Source organism: Amborella trichopoda, chromosome 8, assembly GCF_054954075.1.
Source record: "Amborella trichopoda isolate Santa Cruz 75 chromosome 8, AtrichopodaSantaCruz75HAP2 v2.0, whole genome shotgun sequence".
Classification (NCBI taxonomy): domain Eukaryota; kingdom Viridiplantae; phylum Streptophyta; class Magnoliopsida; order Amborellales; family Amborellaceae; genus Amborella; species Amborella trichopoda.
In genome coordinates, this window is record NC_142343.1 from 14,059,728 (window position 1) to 14,085,405 (window position 25,678).

At 40.0% G+C, this 25,678-nt stretch overlaps 1 long non-coding RNA gene across 1 annotated transcript; it reads left to right on the forward strand.

Annotated features, from left to right (window-relative positions):
• The first annotated feature begins 1,233 nt into the window (after window positions 1-1,233).
• On the forward strand, window positions 1,234-8,066 carry LOC148780811 (uncharacterized). Its single transcript, XR_016061487.1, has 2 exons — window positions 1,234-1,570; window positions 6,396-8,066. It is a non-coding gene; the product is annotated as an uncharacterized LOC148780811 (long non-coding RNA).
• Window positions 8,067-25,678: the final 17,612 nt, after the last annotated feature.

The following is a 25,678-nucleotide window of genomic DNA, read 5'->3' on the forward strand; positions in this document are numbered from 1 at the left end:
TCACAGATCGTTCAATACTATGGTGGGGACATCCAATCCTTTTTTTCGAGGGCAGAGCTATGCATCCAAGGCTTCTGCTCCCTTAGGTTATACCCGAGCTCGACCATCTTAAAAACAATGGGTGTGTCAACCTCAACCAATCCATTGTGGGGAACTCCATTGCATTGGTTCTCCTCAGCTAAATTCTCAGCATTTGTGTGATGTCCAGTAGCTTGTATCTTGCTCCAAGACTGCCTCAATGCATGATGATATAGATTCTAAGATCTACGCCAGCATATAAGGGGTAAGAGCCATACTTCAATCCTTCGACAAGTGAATTGTTAGACCAACAACAATTATATGCATAAGGGAAGATAACTTCATACAAATCCATATTATTTTGTATGAATATTACTCTAGTGTGGGATATATATAGGTTCCAAACTCTACACCAGCATATAGGGAATACGAACCATATTTAAGCCCTCAGCAAGCAGTTAACTGGATGGATAACGATTGTATACATATTAACTGGATGGATAATGATTGTTTTTATTTTAAGTCTACCCCATAGGGTGGATACAAGTTCCAAGGTTTGGACAAGCATACAAGGGTTAAGAACCATATTTCAAGCCCCTAATAATTGATTAGCAGGGCTAATAATTATATTTACAATAACAATCACTTGTCAAGGTACCTATCACTTATAAGCCTTGTAGGTTGTAGAAGGCCCTTTGAAATTGACTTTTTCTTTGAATACCCGGATCTTGAGGTATAGAAAATGACCCATAAACCATAGAAAATAGCCTTAGAACAACCTATTTAATCCCTAAGGACCATAATAGTTCAATGCACTATAGTCCATCGTGATCCATAGTAAGCCTGAGCTATAGTCCAGGCTAGAATATTCCCACATATTCCTTAAATCTAATAAAACCCAAACTTATCAAAGCCAATCACCCAGGAATAGCAGGTATTACTGTGAATTGGACACGAGATTACAAAAAATGTCAAAATATGAAATTTTGATAAAAAAATGTTTAAGTAAAGATAATCAATACCAACATATGGAGAAAATCGGAGTAATCCGAATATGAATAGCTGTCAGTGCAACATGTTGTGACTCAGAAAGAGATATCTAGCATCGTCGAGTGCGGCACCACCACGTGTTAGTTCGGGATTCATCCAAATTAATTGCCTACCAATTTTGAGTGACTTTACCTATAAAAAGACATCATTTCGACCCACTTAAGTGGGATCCAGTCTAGGAAACTTAAGTTAGCCATATGACATCTCAAAACCTTAGGAAATCATAAGATCCTTAGTAACCCTAATTTTCCAACTCTAATTTTACTTGGGAGCTTTAAATAACCCTAACCCTATTCTCCCATAACCCGTGACTAATCCGTAATCGTTAAAACCTATCAATCCATTCTATCTTCATGGTCTATACCCTAGTTTCTTAGGAACCTTTTCTATACTCAAGATCTAAGTTTGAAGAAAGCATTCTCCAAAGGATAAAAATAATGTAATTACTTAATTCGCTATGATCGAGGCTCCTATTTGTGATGGCCTGCAAGCTCGACGCTTGGTAAGAAATTTTATTTCATTTTGGTTTACTGTTTTATTGGATATTTTGGCTTTCCCTACACTTTATTCTAAAATAGTTGTTTTCTCTGTGTTCTCCTCAATTTTGATGTGATTTATTGCTGGCAGTCTTGAGGATCCTTAAAAGGTTCTATCTCTATTGAGGTTGGGTCGTCTTTAGTTTGATACGACCCACATTGAATTTAGAGCAATTTTATATCAGATATGTCATTGGATTAGGCTAGGATTCGGTTACAAATAGTTTGACGCCCATCTTAGGGCATGTTGAGCTGTTAAACACGAGGAAATCACCTCTACAAAGACCCTCGTTCCAAACTTGGAGATCTTCTAGGAGGAATTAAGCAAGTCAAAGAGCACTCCGGCCCACTGTAAACTCACCTAGGGTCTAAGAGTTCTCTAAGTTGCAAGGTGTGGTTTAAGAAATACTCATTTTATGCCACACTTGCTGCCACATAAGACAAACTCGTACAACCTATTTTGAGAGTTGGTCCTCACCATGGTGATCTATGATTCATTGTTTTTCTTTCTGTTAGTCTTCTTTCTCACTATTCGACACATTTTTTCTTGATTTTCATTGCATAGTTTAGATTTTCACTCTCAAAATCGATTTCTAGTATGTTCTTAATTTGTAACACTGATTTGCACTGCCACTTAGTGTTCTTTTACACATCAGTTGCACACAATTGTTGGCATCAGTTGGAATAGAACATTTCCGTTTTTTAAAACCCCTAAAACTAATGTTAAAGTCATGAGGGGCACCTAGATCCTATTAGATGGGGAAATTGGGATCAACTACCTTTAATGTGAGCACCCCTCCATAATCTTTTGTCTTAATAGCAGCCCACAAATAGTAAAACATTTTCTCTTTTTTAAGCAGTAAGCTTGGACTTATACGGTTATTTATCAAACCTAGCCACATTTCAAATCTTTCTTAGTTAGGAACCCTGCTAAACCTACCCTACACATCGAAACTTAGGGCAAAAATTTTAAATCATTTTCACTTAGTGTGATTAACATTAACTAATTAGCACAACTAGGTTAAGATGTCTTATAGTCGTGTCTCTTCTTCAGATGAATCTGAACTTGAAGTCGACCCCCTAGAAGGCCTTTAGACCTCCTCGAACCATAGTCGGTCCGCATCTAGTGCAAATGGGTCTATAATAAGTAAACCAGAGTACCTAGTGAGTGATCAACTGACCCATCTAAGGGAGCCAATAGTCAAGAGGGATGAGTCACTAGAACCATCTTCAATAGCCACAATAGGCTAGCGGTCATCCTTCAGCAATTTGGTATTCACACCAAATCTATGCATAGAAATCATATAGAGAACAAGGTTCACGCCCTGTCAAACAACCACTCACATGACTCAAATCCCCTAACCAAAAGGCTTGAGAGCAAGCGAACTGAGAACCTTGAGATCTTGGTCTAGGTCTAGGTCAGGATTTAGGATCTCCAACCATATTCCTAGCCACCATAATAGTACCCTACCCAGAGAGCCTCTAGCAAAATGTTCTGAGAACATGACATGGTACAACCCAACCTCGGGATAGCCTTCTAGTAAGCCCTTTGGCAAGCACTAGCTAGTCAGGGGTATGGCATTCAACTTACCATCAACTAGGATTGGTACCTAGGCCCATCAATCAACCTAGTTAAACCACACTGTGTCTCAGGTGTGCACTCAATTGTCAAGACATATTAACCAATTGATCGATGGGGCTGTGGCTAAGTTGGCCAACATAGAATGACCCATGAAGATCCTAATTAGCACACTAGTAAGGATGGGGGTACACGACAAGCTTTCCTTAGAAGGAGTACTTTGAGGAGATTCTGGATGACACGGAGGAACTCCCATCCAGGTTCACCCTCCTTCACTTCTGCAACAATTTTTAAGGAAAAGACAATTTAGAAACACACTTGATGACCTACCTACTGTTGGTACCTCTTTTAAGGGACAAGCCAAACCAGCGTTAGGCCATTTTCATACATAGCATGGCCTTAGAACCCCTTCTGTGGTACCATGAATTAATGAAAACTTCCTAATCCACACCTCTAATGAGATGTTAAAATTTTTTACCTCACACTACTGTAGCTCTAGGCCAAGAGGACTATCACTTTAGGAGATTTGTCAGTCTGTGAAATAGACTGCCGGAGAGTGCTCTCGAACTATATTTCTAGATTGTAGGATGCTGCATCGAGGGACATTGAAGTCGCCCTTCCCAAACTTTCTAAGATCAACATGGCCATAGAAAGTACCCTTGCCTAGACATGACATTATTAAATCATGGTACCCCATCTTTCTCTTTTGATTCTATGCTAGAAAGCGTGGCCTCTGTGATTGTATAAAAACCAATTCCCTTGACTTGGAGTACAATGTAGATAAGATACAAGACAATACACCTAAAAGTTTTCTAATGCGCTAGAAAATATAACTTGCAAAATTAAATTAAAGGAATGTCATTATAAATATAGTGAAAAATTGACTTCAAAATACACTCAAACAAGGGGATACAAGTCAATTAGGTCCCTTACACATGAACAAAACAAGCTATAAAAGGAGATCATCAAACTACACATATATAATGTACATTTGAAAATTCTGCACTACTCAAATTTTTAAGGAAAAATTATATATCCATGAACTCATAAAAACCCATCACAACATGATCCCTATTACATTAACATACAAATGATCAAGTGTACAAACTACAAAGAGTCATGATGATGGGAAGCCACTTGGAGCTCTCGAGTACTTGGTTTATAGCCTCGGGTCATAACTATGCACCATTGGGTAACATGCGATGAAATACATCAAAAGTTGGGCCAATTCATTATCTAACATGTGGGAAGCCAAACATCTACTGATACACACTTAAATTATGGAAGGGTTTGCAGATATCTAAAAAATTAAATGGGAAAATCGTAGGAGTAAACCAAGATCTTAGAACAGAAAACCGACTCAATTAAGTTCATAATTCGGGCAACAAAATTTCGGTATAGTCTCGTCCTATAAGAACCACAATCAGTGCCCAACAAATCGGCCTGTTAGAATTGGAACCAGCTAGTTAGATTGGAACCGGTACCCTATTACCTATAGTATTGGAGATCTTCTAAGGGGTAGGACCCTTCTTCCCTAGTACCAAAACCAGTCGATTAGTGCTCTAACTGGCCAACATTCTTACTAACCGGGCGGTTTATGGATAACTGAGCCAGTTACTGAAATATCGGCCGTTATAATGTTTTTTTTGGATTTTCAGCCCTTTACCGTCAATTATTGCATGAACTAATTGATCTTTGTGTATAAAACGAAGAATTTACAACTGAAAAAAATCAAAAATAAAAAATTTGAGCTCGCTGGTTGTTGCTCGTCATAGTATTGGAAACGTTCTGCCCAAATAATCGATTTTGGGCTCGTTTGTTATTATTTCTTAACAAAAGTTTGGGCCCTTTATAGATAACAAAATTTCAGTCCTAATTTGGTCGAAAAGAGCAATTTTGGTGTTCAATTTTTAGAGTTTAGGGTTGCGACTCAGTGTTTCATTTTTGAGTTGCAATTGTTTTTTTTTTTTTCCAACGATCGATTTTTGGCTCTTTTATTATTATTATTATTATTATTATTATTATTATTATTATTATTTCTCAATAAAAAATGGTCCTTTCGTATATCCAAGAGTTCCTCACAATATTCCAGTCCTAATTTAGTCGAAAAGAGCAATTTTGATGCTCGAGTTTTAGAGTTTAGGGCTGCGACTCTGTGCTTTATTTATGCATTGGAAAATTTCTGCCCAGCGATTTTGGGCTCTTTTTTTATTTTTATTTCTTAGTCAAAGATTGGGTTTTTTATGGATACGAAAGTTCCTCGCAAGATTTCATTTCTAATTTGGTCGAAAAGAGCAACTTTGTTGCTCGATTTTTAGAGTTTAGGGCTGCGACTAGTGTTTCATTTATGGTTGAAAATTTTCTGCTCAATGAATGATTTTGGGCTCTTTTTTATTTCTTCTCAGTCAAAATTTGGGTTTTTTGTAGATAAGAGAAATCATAGGATCACATTGGTAATTTGGTTGAATTGAGCATTTTTCATTCTTGATTTTGACCACAAATAAGATCCTGAGAAGAAAAAGGTAAACAAATTAGGGATGAATTTCTTGTGACTTCCCATTTAGTATTTTTTTAATATGAATTTTTAATTGCTCGAGTTATTGTTTTTGAAATTATTTTGCTGAAAAAATAATTATGTAAAAAAGTAATATTTAAATTTGAAATAACTTTCTTCAATATTATATCATTAATTTGCAATTTTTGTGGAAGAACTCCAATTTTTAAAATTTGTCTTCAATTTTGTTTTAATGCTATAAAATCTAAACTTGCAGCATGTATTTTTCTTTATCTTTAATGACTTAATCTAATATTATGGTAGTATGTTATATTTTCTTTTTTTAATAGAAATTTTTTTTGCAATACTATTGTGAATTGTGTTTTTAATACTAGAAGGTATATTTGTTCATTTACTTTGATGCATTACTGTACAATCGTGTATCGTTATGTTCTTCTAGACATTGTAAAAATTGTGTTGCATGTATTGTTATTGACATGTTCATAATGGTTTTGAATCTAAATGATAAGTTTTTATTTATTTTCTTTGTTTATTTTAGTTCTCTCATGACCATGGCCTGTTGAATATTGATCTCTAATTATCACTTTCTTACATGAGGCTCATGATCATTATACATAGACTGTAGATGATATTTTGTAACTTAGAGCAAGTAATGCAATTCTACCGTATAACTACACTGACGTGGGTGCATCACTAGGACTTTGAAAATTTTATGTGTATCAACAATCTGAAGTTGGCTTCAAGTATCGACAAAAGGAATTTGAATTTTGTTGCAAGTCCAATTTTGTTCGGATGGAAAGTGAAGCTATTGGGTGCTTCAGTTGATTCGAGGGAAGTATCTCGGCTCTAAAAGTAAAATTATAGAATTTAACATATATTTGCCAAAAATGATTGAAAAAAGTACTAACAAATGGATTTGTAAAAATGTTAAAAAAAATTGTATTTGCCAAAAATGATAAAAAAGTTAAAAAAATTAGTAAAAAAATCTACCATTTCAAAAATATACTTGTGATTGGGCTATTTTTTGAAAAAATCTAGAAAAATGTGAAACTCAATATTTATAGCCAAAATACTACTCAATAATTGCCAAAACTCACAGAAAAGTTAAAAAAATTCCCAAATAAATTTCTTATCTAAAAAAAACTTAGTAAATTTTTAATTTTATTATTTTTATGAAACACATAATATGGGCTTTGAATTTTATAATTTTATCGTGGTATAAAATTACATTTTTTTTAGGATATTCAAGTTTTCAATAAGTTTCAGTGAAATTTTATTTTTAGTAAAACTTTCAGGAAAACTAAAAGATGAGGAGGGAAGATGTAGCATGTCAATATGACGTAAAAGTAAATAACAAGAAAATAAGTTATATGTTATTTTTATAGCAATGACATGGGTGGCGGTATTTTTTGCCTAAGAAAGCACCATGGTAGGGTACATGGTAATATTATTTCCTATAACGATGCACCATTGGTAGTAAAAGAACAATGTAAGGACCCCGAGTTTTCCTGGTTAAGAGGCGCGTGCAGCAAAAGAGGTCGTACCAAATGCCTAGCGCCATGTGTGAATGATGCCAACGTTGCGAGTGTAATGGGCACATCGCCACCTGCTCATAACTGCCTGCTCATCGCCTCCTGCTCACCACCACCTGCTCATCACCGCCTGCTCATAATCGCCTACTCATTGTCGCCTGCCTGCTCGTCGCCGCCTGCTCGTCATCGCCTGCTCATCACCACCTACTCGTCGCCGCTTGCTCATCGCCACTTGCTCATAACCGCCTGCTCATTGCCGCTTGCTCATCACTGCCAACTCGTCTGCCTGGTTGTCGCCGCCTGCTCATTGTCGCCTGCTCGTCGCCGCTTGCTCGTTGCCGCCTGCTCGTCGCCGCCTGTTCATCGCCGCTTGCTCATAACTGCCTACTCATCGCTGCCTGCTCACCACCGTCTGCTCATCACCGTTTGCTCATCACCGCCTGCTCATCGCCGCTGGCTCGCCACCGCCTGCTCGTCATCGCCTGCTCACAATTGCCTGCTCATCGTCGCCTTCTTGTTGCCGTCTGCTCGTCACCGCCTGCTCATCACCGTCTGCTCATCGCTTGCTCATCACTGTCTGCTCATCGCCTGCTCATCATCGTCTGCTCGCCGCTACTTGCACATCGCCTTGTGAGTTTGGTCAAAGAGTATGAGCGTTGAGTAGCTCATTAGTAAGACTAGTTTAACATGAATAACGTCTTGCATCAGAATTTATCGGCTTGAGAGATATTATGTATTATTTGAAACATGCCAAAACATGCAAAACAAATTTCTAGAAACTGTGAATGTTTTTGTATCGAACTTTTTAGTTATTAAACCGTATCCAAATGGGCTCAAATTAGTCTTGAATGAAATATATGATTGTCTACTATAATTTTGAATTTTACATTATCTTAAAATTTGGTATGGGTTAAGAGTTATGCCCTAAAAAGTGAGGGTATGCCACTGTCCACAGTTGCTGAAAGTTTCAGCAATTGTCACCTGTTTTGCACCGAGCTTTTGACCTATCAAACGATACCCAAACGCCGTTAAATCACCATCATTTGAAAGATATATGGATGAGCTTAAAGTTGCATATTGAGCTCATTTTGAAATTCGCCTAGATTGGGAGTTATACCTCCAAGAAGAGATGTAAGTCACTGTTACTTGTCAGCAAGAATTTCAGTCTTGTGTTCGTCTTGGAGACATATTGTTTTGTGCTCAAACCCTGACCAAATGTGTTTAAATCAGTTTCATATGAACCATGAGTGAGTCTATTTCAAAATTGATTTTTGAAACATACCAAAAGCCTCCACGATTTGATAACGACACCCCTTTTTCATGAGGATGTCATGGTTATGAATGTAGAGGAATTGCGCACTCTTCTCTGAACCCTACTCAAGTGACAGTGTTGTAAGTGGATATTGATAAGCTTAATTGCTATGTGATAGTTTCATGTAATTAGTGTTACATGATTAAATATCATAGCGTTCTGTGAACAATGCTATGTGACCATGCCTTACGTGATAAGTGACAAGTGAAATTGCCATGCGGTAGTTCCTTTATGAATGCTGTAGTGCCAATGCGATGAAGTATCATAATTTCTCATTGGCAAGTGTAAGTGTCACGGGATAGTTTTTATGGGATGAATGTTACGTATTAAGTGCCATAGTGTTATGTAATCAATGTCATGTGATAAGTGATAATTGATAAGTGTTATTGCCCTGCGGAAGTTTTCTTGTGATGAGTGTTTTATGTTAAAGTGCCATAGGGCTATGTGGCAAGGCCAAATGATAAATGACAAGTGCTTAGCGATGTGTGATTCATCGACATGCACTTCGAGCATGACCATATTATGCGTCGACAGTGATAAAGTGTTATATGTGACACTATGCATGAGTTACCGTGGTAGTATGGTGTGATCTAATAAGAAAAGTGATGCCGACAATGTTCCCTAACTCACTGAATGATAGGAGGGAGTTAGGTGAAAGTGAAATGGGAGGTCGCACCCCCTCGAAATTCATACGATGAGACTAGTGAGTGATGCCTTGCAAGGTAAGTCCCTATCAAAACCCCAAAGCGCGCTGGAGACCGTGTGCATGAGTATAAGGACATTATAGAGTGGGGGACCCACTTGTCATTGTCCTCCCTCTTGAGAGATGGTAGAAGTCCTAAACAATGAGATTGGCTTAGCCTGATGAATGGGGCTTTCGGGAGTAGGTGAACTAAGGAGTGAGTGGGTAATGTTGGAATTGTTCATGTGAATGATTGTATTGAATGCATAATAATTACGATATTTTGATATGACACATGTGATAGATGCATTGACGCGATTTCTACTTATATGACATTTGCACTGTGAATGCTTATAATTGAAAGAATGGTTTATGTCACATGGATAGACTTAATACCGATGCATAGTACCTAGATCTATTTCCTAGGCTTTATAGCTCATCCCATTGTATCTTCCCTCCTTGTAGATTGATAACGACAAGTCAAGGGCCAGATGCATGTGTTTTGCAGTTGAGAGTCGAAGCCATAGTTCTCTAAGAAGGAATCCAGATCTTATATGTAGCTGGGCAGTTTAGCTTTGATTTTTGTTTATTTTGGGAGTATGTAATATTGGGCCTTGATGCCCTAGACTCAAGTATAATATGTATAGAAGAAATTTCCTGTAGGACAATATTTAATGATGTACAGATTCTCCAAAATTTAAATATTCATCTGTACTTAGAATTTCTGTTTTAATTATTTTCATGTTGTTCTTTGATCACCGATATTAAAGTGTTGAGTCCACTTTGACTTGAGTGAAATACGCTACCTTGGGATCTTGAACCTACACTCGGTCATCCTCCGTCGAGTATAGAATAGGGGTCGGGGGTGGGGTCGTGATAGTTATGGTATCCGAGCAACTAGGATAAGATTCTTGGCCAAGGGGGACTTTAGATGTGTCATTAGAATGGTTTTAGGATAGGTTAGTGATTGGGTGTTTCTATGTTAGGTTGAAGATGCCGAGGGCTCGTGCCAATAACTCGAGTTCTAGTAATGAGAACACTAGGGCCTTTGGAGAGATCCTTAGGATGCTCAGATCCATGACCCAAGTTATGGAAGATTGTGAGGAGTTTCAACTAACAATAGAAAGTAAATTAAGATCCTCACCATCTGATCAATTTCGGAGGAAGTTTCGGCCTCTCCCTAGAAGAAACTTTAAGGGTAGGACTCACCTAGGTACCGTGAAGACTCAGCAGACTTTCGGGGGTGATGTGAAGAAGAACTAGCGCCCCCGCATGCTTTTACTATGGGAGAAGCAACCACTCTATGGCGAAATGCCACAAAAAGCTGAAAACATGTTATCGATGTGGTTGATCTGGTCACCTGGTCCAGAGTTGCCCTATGATGAAGCTCGAAAATTAGCCAAGGACTCAAGACCGAGAAACTTCACTCACAGATTTGGAAACTAAGGCGTCTACCTCAGTACCCCAAGGTAAACTCTCTGCTTGAGGTTGAAAGGCTAGAACTTTGTTAAACCCTATATCTTCTTACTCTTTTGTTGTGTATCACTTTGCATGCCTTATGAATGCTAGACGTTCCCTACTCGACTAAACGTTGGTTGTATGCACACCTATGAGGGAGGAGCCTATAGAAACTGAAATATTATATAAAAAATATGGGGTTTTGCGTGAAGGGCATGTTTTACATATAGAATTAATATCTCTGCCCATTCAAGATTTTGGTGTTGTTTTGGCAATGGACTGATTGTCCACCCATCGTGCTACCGTAGAATGCTATGATAAGATTGTAACCCAGGCGCCCAAATTAGCTTGAACTAAACCTTATGGGCATTAAGGGTGTTTTCCCTATACACCTTTACTTGACCCTTTGGGCTTCCTGCGCGTTAGCCAAAGCTGTGATGGGTGCCTAACTTGTGTGGTGGAAAAAAAAAATTGCGACGCTCAATCTGTGTTAGGGGAGGAACCAGTAGTGAGGGAGTATCCAAAAGTTTTTCCCGAAGAGTTGACCTCCCTGCCTCCTATTGGAGTGGTAGAAATTGAGAAAGAGGATTTCACTATGAGCGGTTATGAGTGGTTAAGGTTTAAGGGTCGGGTATGCGTTCCTAATTATGAAATTATAAAAGAGGGCCGTTCTAAAAGAAGCACGCCATTCCCATTACACGGTACACCCATGGAGTACAAAATGTACCAAGACCTGAAAAAGGTTTTCTGGTGGAACAACATGAAGAGGGAAGTGGTGCAGTTTGTCGCCAAGTGCTTGATGTGTCAACAAGTGAAGGCGGAACATTAGAAACCCGCTGGATTGTTACTGCACTTGCCCGTACCAGAGTGGAAATTGGAACATATCACAATGGATTTTGTCTTTAGATTGCCCAAGTCAAGTATTGGACATGATAGTATCTGGGTCATTGTGAACCGATTAACCAAGGCTGCTCATTTCTTACCGGTCCGCACGACTTATACCTTGGATAAGTTGGCCTAATTGTACATCAGAGAAATTGTAAGATTACACGATGTACCCATCAACATTGTGTCCGACAGAGACACTAAGTTTACCTCTAGATTCTGGACTGACCTACAATCAACATTGGGCCCGAAATAGTCCAGATAACCTCTGATAAGATTGCCTTAATTAGAGAGCGGCTCAAGACAGCCCAAAGTTGGCAGAAGAGTTACGCTGATAATCATAGGAGAGACCTCGAGTTTGAAGTAGGTGATCAAGTCTTCCTAAAGATATCGCCGACCTAAGGCATAATGAGATTTGACAGAAAAGGAAAACGGAGCCAGTGATTCATTGGGCCTTTCAAAATTCTGGAAAAGAGTTAGGAACATGGCGTACCGACTTGCCCTGTCACCTATACTGGCCAATATTCACAATGTCTTTCATGTAATGAAGAAATATCAACCCGACCCATCCCATGCTTTGGAATATGAACCAATCTCACTCCGGGAGGACTTGACCTATGTTGAACGGCCAATTGGGACATTGGACAGGAGAATACAAGTGTTACGCAATAAAAAAATTCCCCTGGTCTGAGTGCAATGGCAGCAGCACTCAAGAGCTGAATCAACATGGGAATGGGAGGACGAAATTCGTGAGAAATAACCCCACCTTTTTCTTTCACATGAATATGATTTTGGGGACAAAATACTTTTAAGGGCGGATGATGTAAGTACCCCGAGGTTTCCCGGTCAAGAGGTGCGTACGACAAAACAGATCGTAAAAAAGGCCTAGCGCTGTGTGTGAATGATGCCAATGTAGCGAGTGTCATGGGAAAATCACCTCGTGCTCAAAACCGTCTGCTCATCACCGCCTGCTCACCACCGCTAGCTCATCACCACCTGCTCATAATTGTCTGCTCATTGCTGCTTGCTCATCACCGCCTGCTTGTCACAGCCTGCTCGTCGTCGCCTGCTCATCGCTGCTTGCTCATCGCTGCTTGCTCATCGCCGCCTGCTCATAACCTCCAGCTCATTGCCGCCTGCTCGTCACCGCTTGCTCGTCGCCGCCTGCTCGTCGTCGCCTGCTCGTCGCCGCCTGCTCGTCGCCCCCTGCTCATCGTAGAGGGGTTGTCGAAGATAGCACTTCCCCTAACCCACATAACCCAAAGGGAAGTCAAGTTTGTGTGGTCTGATAACTGCGAGAGAAGTTTTCAGGTACTAAAAAAGTGACTAACTATAGCCCCTGTACTGACCTTGCCTAAGAGGAAAGAAGATTTTTTGGTTTTAATGATGCCTCACACAAAGGGCTTGTATTGATGCAAAGGGAAAATTTATAGCCTATGTACGAACATAACTATCCCACCCATGATTTGGAATTGGCAGCTGTGGTTTTTGCCCTAAAATTTTTGAGACATTATCTGTATGGAACTCAATTTAAAGTGTTCACCGACCATAAGAGCCTCAAGAACTTGTTTTCTCAGAAAGAATTGAATATGAGACAAAGAAGAAGGATGGACTTGCTCAATGATTATGATTGTACCATCAACTACCACTCGGTTAAGACTAATGGTGTGGCAGACGCTTTAAGTAGAAAGCCTGTGGTGTCAATAGCTTAGATGATGGTCCGAGAGATGAAGTTATTAGAAGATGTAGTAGAATGACACCCAACTCTGCCCCTTGATGATGTGAAAGGAATAATTTCTTGTATAAGAATAGAGCCCCATCTCTTTCAGCAAATCCGAGTAGCACAAAAGGAGGATCCTCAGTTCATGAAACTTTTTTAGAAAATAAAGTTAGAGGGTAAGGAGGATTTTGTTTTGGGCAGTGATGATGTGTTAAGATTTAAAGGTCGGGTCTGTATCCTTGACAATGAAAAGGTAAAAATGACTATTTTAAAAGAAGCACACTACTCCCGTTATATAGTACATTCAGGGAGAACGAAAATATATCAGGATCTAAGAAGAGTATTTTGGTGGAATAACATGAAGAGGAAAGTAGCACAATTTGTTTCCAAGTGCTTGACTTTTTAGCAAGTGAAGGATGAACATCAAAAACATGTTGGACAGTTATAGCTGTTACTCGTGTCAGAATGGAAGTGGGAGCACCTAACTATGGATTTCATGTCTAGCCTGTCGAGATCAAGGTTGGGACATAACAATATTTGGGTTATTGTGGACCGACTCACTAAAGCCATTCATTTCTTCCCAGTCCGTACTACTTATACCATGGATAAGTTGGCCCAACTATACATCTAGGAGATAGTAAGGTTGCATGGGGTGCCTGTTAGTATTGTGGCCGACAGAGACCCCATATTTACGTCAAGGTTTTGGAATAACCTACAGTCGGCTATGGGGACCAAACTCACTTTTAGTACTTTCTACCCTCAGACAGATGAACAGTAGGAAAGGACCATACAGACCTTGGAAGATATGTTGAGGGCTTGTGTTTTAGATTTAAGAAGAAACTAGGATAATCATCCGCCTCTGATAGAGTTTGCTTATAACAATAGTTTCCAGGCCAGTATCTAGATGGCACCTTTTGAGGCATTGTATGGGAGGAAGTGCAAATTGCCTATATGTTGGGATAAGGTTGGTGGAAGATAACTTTTAGGACCAGAGATTGTTCAAGTAACCTAAAACAAAATTACCTTAATTCGAGAGCGGTTCAAGACAGCCCAAAGCCGATAGAAGAGTTATGCTGACAATTGGAGGAGGAACCTTGAATTTGAAGTGGGTGATCAGGTTTTTCTGAAAGTATCACCCACTAAGGGTATAATGAGATTTAGCAAGAAAGGGAAACTGGGTCCATGATTTATTGGACCCTTTGTGATTTTAGAAAGGATTGGGGGCGTGGCATATCGATTGGCCCTACCGCCTGAGTTAGCCAATATCTATAATGTATTTCATGTGTCGTTATTGAAAAAGTATCAGCCCGATCCGTCCCACGTTTTGGAATATGAGCCAATCTCGATCATGGAGGATTTAACCTGTATAAAACAACCTATTGAAATACTGGATAGAAGAATTCATATTTTGCATCACAAAGAGATTCCTTTAGTCCGGGTTTTATGGCAATATCACTCATGGGAAGAATCAACGTGGGAACGCGAAGATGAAATCTGAGGCTTGTACCCCCATTACTAGATTAACGATTTTGAGGACAAAATCTTTTTAAGGGGGGATGATGTGATGAACCAGACTTTTCCTGGCTAGTTAGCGTGCATGGCGGGGTGAAGAGGAAGAAGTACCAATGATGGATGAGTTGTGTGCAGCGCCGGCTGTGAGGAGGAAGACGAACCAGTGTCGACGCCAGTGCAGGCTGTATTGTGTGCAGCACTGGCTGTGAAGAGGACGAAGTATAAGTGCCGGCTGTAATGTGTGCAACGTCGATTGTGAAGAGGAAGAAGTACCAGTGCCGGATGTGAAGTGGAAGAAGTACCAGTGCCGGCTGCGAAGAGGAAGAAGTACCAGTGCTGGCTATGTTGTGTGCAGTGCAGGCTGTGAAAAGGAAGAAGGACTAGTGCCGGCTATGTAGCGGCGGCTATGTCTTTGACATGCATGTGTTAGTGGTGCCACTTATTGAGTGCATGCTATTTGAGTGCCAGTTGCCCAGATTTTGAAGTCTTTTGGCCCCACTTGGGCAGCCACCCCACCCTCATGGGTACTTAAGCCTCCTTTCTCACCCACGCCACTCACTCTTCCATCATCTCTTCTCTCTCTCTAAGGCAAAGGTTCGAAGAAGTGACTGTTGGTAGGCCGCCATTGTTGGGTGCGTGAGAGCTGTGAGAAAAGAAGTGGAGAAGACACCATTGTTGTTTATGTAAGTTGATCCATCACCATTGCATTTTTGTCATAAGGATGCATGGGAATTTATGCATGTGAAATGAGCAAGGAAAGTGTATGTGATATAGAAAATCCTTACGCCTTGCTCACTGAAACTTGGGGTTTTTGTTCTATAATGGAAGTGGATGCTAAGACTGAATGTATGATTCCTAGATTATGTAATAAATTCATCGTACGTGTGCACATTATGAGAAAATGGTTGTTATCATGTTCCTCACCATGAAATGAAGGTCATAGAATGTGTTCTCGAGACATGTTATATGCCACTGTGAATTCCAGAATTATGGGCGTTCTTGGAAGACGCTTTTGAAAAATCAAATGAGGTCCAATTGAGTTCAAATTACCATCATTGGAAAGATGTATGAGTCTAGTAAAATGTTTATTTTTTCCCACTGTTGAAATTCTTTACAAAAATGAAGTTATGTTTCAAAATGAGAAGGTATATCACTGTTGACTGTTTTGCTGGATTTTTTACTAATACCACTATGGTCAGTAATTTTAATTAAACAAATGAAGTTCATTTTTGGCAAAACCACAGCAATTTGAAATATTTCTGATTGGGATCAAATTTGCATGTTTAGAAACTATTTTGAAATTCTTCTTGGATTGAAAGTTATACTTCATTTTATGAACGTATGTCACTGTGGGCAGTTTTGATAAAACCCAGAACTATTATCTTGTTTGGCACGAATTTTTTAACCACCAAATGGAATCCAAATGCTTTCAAATTTGCTTTTTTAGAAATATATACGCCTTGGCTTAAACGTTTATTTTGAAACCGCCACAATTTGATTCACGGTTTGAGAGTTATAATGATATGAAGTAGGGTATGTTGCTGTCCCTTGTACACTGCAAGGTGCAGATAGTAAACCCTCAGCTCATTGAACCTTTAAGAGACGAAACGGGGTCCAATTGTCTTCAAACTAATCCCGTTTGGAGGATAGGTATGTTGAGTACAAAATTGGTTTTAGAATCACCTTCAAACCTTAAACGGTCTAAAAATTATGACCCTAATGGTGAGCGCATGTCTTTGCCCTTGATGGCAGGAAATTGAGCGGTAAGGCTCAACTGGAACAATATCGTTATTATTATCGTGTTGTCATTATGATATTACTTAAATATGATATGCTACTATCAAATATGATCATGCTGATTATGTGATATGTGAATGGATACCTATTGTGTGAATGATGATATCATGCTACTTATGTGATATGTTAATGGATACCGACTGTGTGAATGATGGTATCATGCTGCTTATGTGATATGTGAATGAATACCTACTGTGTGAATGATTGTATCATGCTGCTTATGTGATATGTCAATGGATACCTACTATGTGAATGATGTATCATGCTGCTTATGTGATATGTGAATGGATACCTACTGTGTGAATGATGGTATCATGCTGCTTATGTGATATGTGAATGGGCACCTATTGTGTGAATGATGGTGCTGACAGCTGCCTAATGGGAAGGGCCCCTACTGTGTGAATTATGCTTATTGAAATGCAATGGTGTAGATTTGCTTATTGGCCTGTTAGCTCATTCCATCTTATTTACATAATTGTAGAGTGAAGAGCATTGACATCTGTGCTAACGGTGGGTGGCCGTTGGGGGTTTGAAGTTTGAAGTCGAGAAGTTTGAAAAGCCGTCCTCCGAAGACTATCATAGTACATTTGGGTGATCTCAGAAATATGACGTATGTTTTGTTTTGTGTTTTTTTGGGCCAGTAGTGCCTTGAAGGAATTGTAAAGACTTTTGACATTAAATGAATGAGATGGATGTACTTTTGATTTGATATTTGTAGGTTGAATGGATTTATTCTAGTTTTCTTTCGTGGTTTGGTCTTGATTCCGTGTTTTATGCGTTCAGCCACTCTCACCTGAGTAATGTTCTTGACATATGGTCACGATCCCGTGCTCTGTCGCTCTCTAGCAGGGGTCAAGGGGTGGGGTCGTGACAACAAGCGTCATACCTGTCAACGCCGCACAAGTGACATCAGCCACAATATTTTTCCAACCACCCCATGACGTCAGCCACAGTGGGTCTCACCTACACAAAAGCTTATAAGCTACTTTCCTCCCCACCCTCATCGCCATTTTTCCTTTCCTTCCCCTCCTTAAAGCTTTCTCTTTCTCTCTAGAACCATAAGCGTGAGTTGACTGCTGCCTTAGAGAAAGCCATTGCTTGGAGCTTGAAGAGTGGGAGATTTGAGGGTGTCGTGTGCATCAGGTAAGTGGGTTAGTATCTATGCATCCTTTAGTTTTGTAGTAATCAATTTTAAGGAAGTAGGCAAAATGATAGGAGGAAAGATATGGGCGTGATTGATTTAAAATGAGCTTGGAATTCCAGGTTTTTGCTTCTAAGTGTCATGAACGATAGAGTATTGTAAATGATCTTGTTGGTTGTGAAAATTTTCTAGTAGCTCATTAGTAAGACTAGTTTAGCATGAATAAGGTCTTGCATCCGAATTTATCTTGGCTTGTGAGATATTATGTATTATTTGAAACATGTCAAAGCTTGCCAAATGAATTTCAAGGAACTGTGAGTGTTTTTGTGTCGAATGTTTCAATTGCTAAACAGTATCCAAATGGGTTTACATCAGTCTTGAATGAAATATATGCTTGTATACTACAATTTTTTTTTTTACACCATCTTAAACTTTTGTATGGGTTAAGAGTTATGCTCCAAAACGTGAGGGTATGTCACTGTCCACAGTTGCTGAAATTTCGACAATTGTCACCTGTTTTGCAATGAGATTTTGTCCTATCAAAAGATTCCAAAACACCATCAAAACACTATCATTTGAAAGAAATGTGGATGAGCTTAAAGTTGTATGTTGAACTCATTTTGAAATTCGCCCTAGATTGGGAGTTATGCCTCCAAGAAAAGAGGTACGTCATTGTTACTCGTCACCAAGAATTTCAGTCCTGTGTTCGTCTTGGAAATAGATTGTTTTGTGCTCAAACCCTGGCCAAATGCGTTTATATCACTTTTATATTAACCATGAGTGTGTCTATTTCGAAATTGATTTTGGAACCATACCAAAAGCCTCCACGATTTGATAACAACACCCCTTTTTCATGAGGATGTCGTGGTTATGAATGTAGAGGAATTGCACACTCTTCTCTGAACCCTACTCAAGTGACAAAGTGTTGTAAGTGGATATTGATAAGCTTAATTGCTATGTGATAGTTTCATGTAATTAACAATACATGATTAAATGTCATATTATTATGTGAACAATGTGAACAATGTGACAAGTGAAATTATCATCCGGTAGTTCCTTGATGAATGTTACAAGATGAATGTTGTAGTGCCAATGCGATGAACTGTCATAAATTCTCATTGACAAGTGTAAGTGTCATGGGATAGTTTTTATGGAGTTAAGTGCCATAGTGTTATGCAATCAATGTCATGTGATCATGTGATAAGTAATAATTGATAAGTGTTATTGCCCTGCGGAAATTTTCTTGTAATGAGTGTTTTATGTTAAAGTGCCATAGTGCTATGTGACAAGGCCAAATGATAAATGACAAGTGCTCAGTGATGTGTGATTCATTGACATGCTCTTCGAGCATAACCATATTGTGCTTCGATAATGATAAAGTGTTATATGTGACACTACGCATGGGTTACCCATGGTAGTATGGTGTGATCTGATAAGAAAAGTGATGCCGACAATGTTCCCTAACTCACTGAACGATAGGAGGGAGTTATGTGAAAGTGAAATGGGAGGGTCGTACCCCCTCGAAATTCATACAATGAGGCTAGTGAGTGATTCCTTACAAGGTAAGTGCCTATCGAAACCCCAAAGCACGTTGGGCACATGTGCGTGAGTATGAGGACATTGCAGAGTGGGGGACCCACTTGTCATTGTCCTCGCTCCTGAGGGATGGTAGAAGTCCTAAACAATGCGATTGGCTTGGTCTAATGAATAGGGCCTCTACTTCAAGAGCAGGTGAACTAAGGTGTGAGTGGGTAATGTTGGAATTGTTCATGTGAATGATTGTATTAGCTGCATAATAATTATGATATTTTCATATGACACCTGTGATAGATGCATTGATGCGATTTCTACTTATATGAAATTTGCACTGTGAATGCTTATAATTGAAAGATTGGTTTATGACACATGGCTAGACTTAATATCGATGCATAGTACCTAGATCTACTTACTGAGCTTTATAGCTCATCCCATTGTATCTCCTCTCCTTGTAGATTGATAACGACAGGTCAGGGGTTAGGAGCATGTGTTTTGCAGCTGGGATTCGAAGCCATATTCCTCTGAGAAGGAATCCAGATCTTGTATGTAGCTGGGCAGTTTAGCCTTGAGTTTTGTTTATTTTGGGAGTATGTAATATTGAGTCCTGATGCCCCAGACTCAAGTGTAATATGTATGGAAGAAATTTCCTGTAGCACAATATTTAATGATTTATGGATTCTCCAAATTTTAAATATTTATTAGTACTTTGAATTACTGTTTTAGTTCCTTTCATGGTTTGCTTTGATCACCGATATTAACGCGTTGAGTCCACTCCGACCTGAGTGACATACGCTACCTTGGGATCATGAACCCGCACTCGGTCATCCTTCGTCGAGTATGGAATAGGGGTCGGGTCGGGTCGGGTCGGCGGCGGGGTTGTGACAAACAAATATGAAAATTACTTGTGGATGTAAAAGGAAAAAAGATGCAGAGGCAAAGGAATGCCGAGGAAGTAGGGAGGGGATACGAAAGTTCCATAGATGATCGTTTTTTTTTTTTGGGTAAGTCCCATAGATGAGGTTGAGGGCTAAGAAGCAGAGGTTGAGGTGCAAATGGAACATGATAGGATTACAAGCCTCAAAGAGATGAACTATAGACAAATGAAAATTCAAGATATTATGATAGAAGAGATGATGCATCCTCTAGCCGCTACCCTCAACAACCCCGTTGTATTAATTTTGATGCTTAAAGACATTGGGAAGCTAAAAAAGGTTAAAAAATATATTTTAAAGAGAAAGATCATTACAATATTCATATAGAACCACACGTACGTCCGCACTTTAATCAGGGAACATTCTAGGCGAGTGATTGTCAGGGAGTCCATTACTAGGTTTTCTTTGATGTTCCTTACTATACAATCAATGTTGGGCAACAAGGCATGATTGAGGTCAATGATACGCTCTGATGAGTGGCCTACTGATAGGAAATCAATGAGTAAATGTGGTAGGGAATCTAAAAGCATCCTTATTGTTTACGATGAAAATTTGTCAGATCTTCTTATGAAGATCTCTTTGATATTGACACCTTAAACTGATGAAAATGATGTAGTAGAGAAAGTGGGACAAATCAAATTTAGATCTGAGGCCAGATCTGCCCGAAAAGGAGCAAATTTACTCTCGGATCTGTGGTAGAGCCAGCCTGATCCAAAATATTAGAACACGATTTTAAAGCAATGAACTGATCAAATAATCCAAATAAGATCAAAACAGTAAGAGACAAAAGAAAGAAGGTGGAAGAAAACTATACCAAATCGAGCCGGATGGCCCGAGACTCCTGAGCCTTCGAGGGCTCGACCGTATCAGAACCGGCGTCCTCTTTGCCTCTCTAATTCAAATGTTGATTAGAAAATATCTAGTGTAAAAGGGTTGTTGTGCCTTGGAGATGGTGTTAGAACTAGGGTTATTGTGCCCTAGAGATCTAAGGTTTAGGGTTTTCAGGCTTAGGGTTCAAAGTTAGAGTTTTTCTCTCTGAGGAAATCTCTTTGTTCTGTCTTTAGTCTGTAGTCCCTTTGAATGACCACGAAAAAGGATTTATAAAGGCCAAGAATCTGTTGGGAAGGGCATCTTTCCATAACCAACAGATCTTCCAGCCAAAAATGCCACTTTTGGGGGTCTAGATCTGGGCGACACACGTAGTGTCACCCAAACAAATATGGAAAAAATTGCACAAAAAGGTACAAAATCCACTCCCAAAAGGAAAATTCCAATTTGGGAAAAGAGGGGCTGGGCGACACTCCTAGTGTCGCTCAAACCAAAAGTTGTCCAAATTGAATTTTTTCACTTCAGGTGTGTTCCTTAGCCTCTTGTGAAGCTCTCAGAGAAACTTTGGATCAAAAATGATTTTTTTACTATTTTAATGATTTTTTTGGTAAAACGGGGCGTATGTAGGATTCTGGGTCAAAACAGGGTATCTGCAGGGTTCTGGGTAGGTAGATTGGTCTGGGTCACAGGGTAGGCTATGTGGATTATGGATTTTGGATTTACAAGAATAATGTGGCCCTAAGGGTTTAGGAAACCACATAATTTGCTAGATTAAAAATTAGGTGTCTACAGTTGCCCCTCTTTGGCACTCCTTGTCCTTTGAGGGACAGGTGAGTGGCACAGAAGTAAACTCTTTGGCGCTCCCTGTCCTTCGAGGGGTAGGTGAACTTCAAAGAAATGTACATATTTTAAATTTCTTCTCGAGGTCACGTAGTCAGAGGGCACACCAACTAATCCCTCTAAGTCATTGCGCTCACCGAGCTCATCCACCTGGGGCATTTTTCCTCCTAGGGTTTTCAACATGAGATGTTGGTGAGTTACACAAGCTTGGAACTCGAGTTGGATTTTTTGGCCATGACACTTGACTTCAGGGTTTCACATTTTGAAATGTTTTAACCCTGACATCTTCTTTGATTTCCTTAGGTTTTCCTAAGGCGTTCTATAGGAAAAGGCTTTCTATGGGAAGAGACTTGTTTGGCCGATTCCAAAGAGAGAAAGGAGGCAGCAACGCGGTAATCGCGGCAACACGGTAATCATCATATACGGGTGTCCAAGCTCCTTCATTTTAAAAGTATTTTTAGAAATTTTGAAGATAGAGGGATGTTTGAAATAAAACCTGGAGCAAGGACAGGTTTCGATTTTAACAAAGAAATTAAAGTTTTTGAAAACACAAGACATATAGTGAAAATTTTGAAAAGAGGAAGATATTTCGAAAAACAAAGTTGGTTAACAGTTTTAACTCCTGCAACCATATCGCCCTTTAAACAGTTTAGCGTAATGCAACAATGGACCATACAATGCTTTTACGTCATACGGGGCTAGAGAGAATATACCCGATGCTTTTACATCATACAAGGCTAGATGGAATACACCCGACCTTTTACATCATACGGGGATAGACGTAATACACCCGACCTTTTACGTCATATAGGGTTAGACGTTACTTGTCTCAGATCTTTTACATCGTACGAGTTTGACATTGAATTGGATACACCCGACCTTTATCGTCATATGGGGATAGACAGAATACACCCGACCTTTCACATCATACGGGGCTAGATGGTACCTGCCTCGGCTCTTTTACGTCTCACGAGTTTGATGTTGAACTGGATACACCTAACCTTTCACGTCATATGGGGCTAGATGGTACCTGTCTCGGCTCTTTTATGTCGCACAAGTTTGATGTTGAACTAGATACACCCGACCTTTCATGTCATATGGGGCTAGACGGTACCTGTCTTGGCTCTTTTATGTCACACGAGTTTGACGTTTTCCCCTTCTCAACTCTTTTTTGTAGCACGAGTTTGACGTTTTCTGAATTGGACTTTGGTTGGCAGTTTAGCCTCGTGCCACCGAGGACCATATTATTATTTTTTATTATTATTTTTAAAATTTTGGAAAATTGGTTGGCAGTTTAGGCTTGTGCCATTGAGGAGCATTTGAAAATTTTGAAACTTACTTAAAATGTTTGAAAAGAGTCATAAAAACACATGATGAAACCAAACTCGATCCGTAGAAGACCTCGAAATGAGCGAGGTATTTTTTTTGACAAAAGTTTTTGGGTGACACTAGTGGTGTTGCCCGGGCAGCAATGGCGGCGTCGCCCATGTCTGGGCGACACGACTAGTGTCGCCCATAAAAAAAAATGTATTTGAAAATGCTTGAATTAAGTTGGGGCATGAAAATTTTGGGCGACACGAGTAGTGTCACCCTCACAGTCTAGGCGACACTAGGCGTGTCACCCATTAAAATTATTATTATTTTTTTCCTAAGTCAAGAAATGGGGGAATTGAAAAAACAAGGGTTTTTGCAAAAAAGATTTGGGTGACATGAGTAGTGTCGCCCTCACAGACTGAGTGACACTAGGCATGTCGGCCATTTCATTTTTTTTATTGTTTTTATTTTTTATTAAGTGTTTTCTGGGAGTTGAAAAAAAAGAGGTTTTGCCAAAAAGAATCTGGCCACAAGCGTGGTGTCGTCCCCACATGCTGGGCGACACTAGGAGTGTTGCCCATGTAATTTTTCTTTCTTTTTTGGAAAATTCTAGGATGAGAGAGGGCATTTTTTTCCAAAATATTTATGGGCGACACTGGTGGTGTCGCCTAGCCTGGGTACGGAGTTGTGTGACAGCAGGTGTGTAACCCAGACCCCCAACCTCCAAACTTGAATTTTTTGTTTTGGAAGGTCTTGGGTTTACCTAAACCTTCTGTTGGTCGAACTAGAAACCTACAGGATGAGTTTTGGGTCGGATGTTTTTTTTTTTTTTTTGTCATAAAATCCCCCTCCTTACCATTCTTTTCTCATCTTTAAATCTTTTCTTCTTCCAATCTTCATCTTCTTCCTTCGTCATCATCTTCCCTCTGATCTCACTGGTTTTTCTTGCACTCACCCTTAGGCTTTCATGGTTCCTAAGAAAAAATGCGATTTTCAAGGGCAAAGGGAAGGTTTCTGAGCTGGCTGATAATGGAAGAGAGGAGGAGGCTTCCCCTCTCTTTCCTAGGGTTAGGCACTTTCCTAAAGGTATGCCCACCCATATCTCGCAGGGTGTTCGATTGGGTGAAGTTCCTGGGCGTGTCAATGGTGTCCCTGTATCGAGCCCTGGTTCAAAGATTAGTTTTTTTCCGCTCGACAATGGCCCGAGCTCATGGCCCTTTTGGCTTCAGTTTCGATGATGGGCACCTTGAACATGGCCCCTTGTCATGTGAACTTCCCGCTCCTTGAGACTCTTGCTGAGATGTTCAACTATCAGACAAACACCTTCTTCCTTCCTATAGGCAAGACAATGCCAACTTTGGAGGAAATTGCTAGGATTTCTGGCTTGAGTTTGGCCGGGATTGCGTACCAACCTTCTACTGCCACCGGTGATCATTCCATCATGGGTGCATGGCTGTTGGGGGCTGCCTACTCTTCACACAATCAGTGAGTTGATATGGAGTTGCTGGTCCGGAATCGGGTCTCGGGCCATCAAACAGGTCTGTATTTTCCTTTTTGTGCTGTTAGGCTTTGTTATTTTTCCGAGCGGTCGTAAGATAGTTCATAGTTCTCTTGTTCCTTTAGCCCATGCTTCTTGGGAGAGAGCGGGTTAAACCATTGTTCCATCTGTGTTGGTGACCATTTATCGGGGTCTTCATGACCGGGTCACCGGAGGTGACCGATTCATTGAGGGCAGTATCCTGATTTTGCACGTATATTTTCAAAATGAATGTTATTTTATTTTAGCCCCTGCAACTCAATTTTTCTTTTGGTTTTGGTCCTTGGATCTCATATTTTTGCTACAAGAATTTACTGAAAAGGGCCCAGACTGAATCGGGAGGGTCTGAGTTAGGCGACACTGGTGGTTTCGCCGGGACGACATTACTAGTGTTGCCCACACAAGTTGAGCGACACCAGTAGTGTCGCTCCTGTCAATTCACCCAGGATGGCTCCGGGGTTCTGAGGTGCTGTTTTGTGACCTGTTTTCTGCTCATGTTTTTTGCTCATGTTTTCGGCTCATTTTTTCTGTAGATTTGGGCCTATGAACATATCATTTTTTTTTCGTCCTCCTCGATCAACGACGGCTATATCTGCTGCTTTGGGACTAACATATGTCAATAACTCCACTCGACCTTGAGACGTCAATTATTATCGTCGGGTTCTAGATGAGTTGTCATCCTTTGATTGGGTGATCAGGGGTCTTGAGAATGTGCCCCTGTTTCTGCTTGTTATGGGGTGTTCATGTCTTATTTTGGCAGGGCAATACTTCACATAAGGGCATTTCCCTTAGAGGGTACTTCGCCAGTCTCACCATATTCGGCATTATACTTCTACTGGGGAAGCGATCGTTCGCCATCCTATTTTTCCTCTTCGACGACATTCTTCCACCCTTCTGGTCAAGGCGAGTTTGTCATGGAAGGGGAAGAAGTCTTCTTCTAGTGAGGGGTTTGTC